Here is a 409-nt window from a genome sequence, read left to right as displayed (position 1 = left end):
CCCGACAGGTGAACGCTGCTGGGTGTCAAATAAAAAAAGGTTCAAGACCAAAAAAAAGCTTTAAGGTTCAGTTAATTTAATGATAAGCACGGGGTGGAAATTAAGTTACTAGAACTAATGCGACGCACAAAATTCAGATCAGGTTTGGGGGATTATTTCACCCTCTGGAAAGGTCTTCTGTCAGTGTGGGAAGATTTCCACAATCAGCAGTGAGAGCACGTACGAGTGTGTCAGCCGGTTAATCGCGCGTCCCGCTAGGAAGCGTTTCCTCTTTGAGTCATATGGACAGCTCTGACCCCGGTTCTCTTCCCCCGGCGGGTCGACTCGGGTCGTCGACGCCTCTTTTATTTTATTTACTCTGTGACAGTTCGAGTGGAGTGGTGGCGGGTTGACACAGTTTAAAGCTGCA

The 409-nt window shown here is 47.9% G+C and overlaps 1 protein-coding gene across 1 annotated transcript in view; it reads right to left on the bottom strand.

Moving 5' to 3' along the window:
- LOC118325469 (corticotropin-releasing factor receptor 1-like) overlaps nt 1-409 on the bottom strand; it is a gene marked incomplete in the record, with an annotated part of 45,366 nt that overhangs the window by 29,419 nt on the left and 15,538 nt on the right.

The sequence above is a fragment of the Morone saxatilis genome, unplaced genomic scaffold (assembly GCF_004916995.1).
Source record: "Morone saxatilis isolate NCDOM2014 unplaced genomic scaffold, NCSU_SB_2.0 Contig1, whole genome shotgun sequence".
Lineage (NCBI taxonomy): Eukaryota > Metazoa > Chordata > Actinopteri > Moronidae > Morone > Morone saxatilis.
Note: the sequence above shows the minus strand (reverse complement) of the source record. Positions and strands in the feature narration are given on the sequence as shown.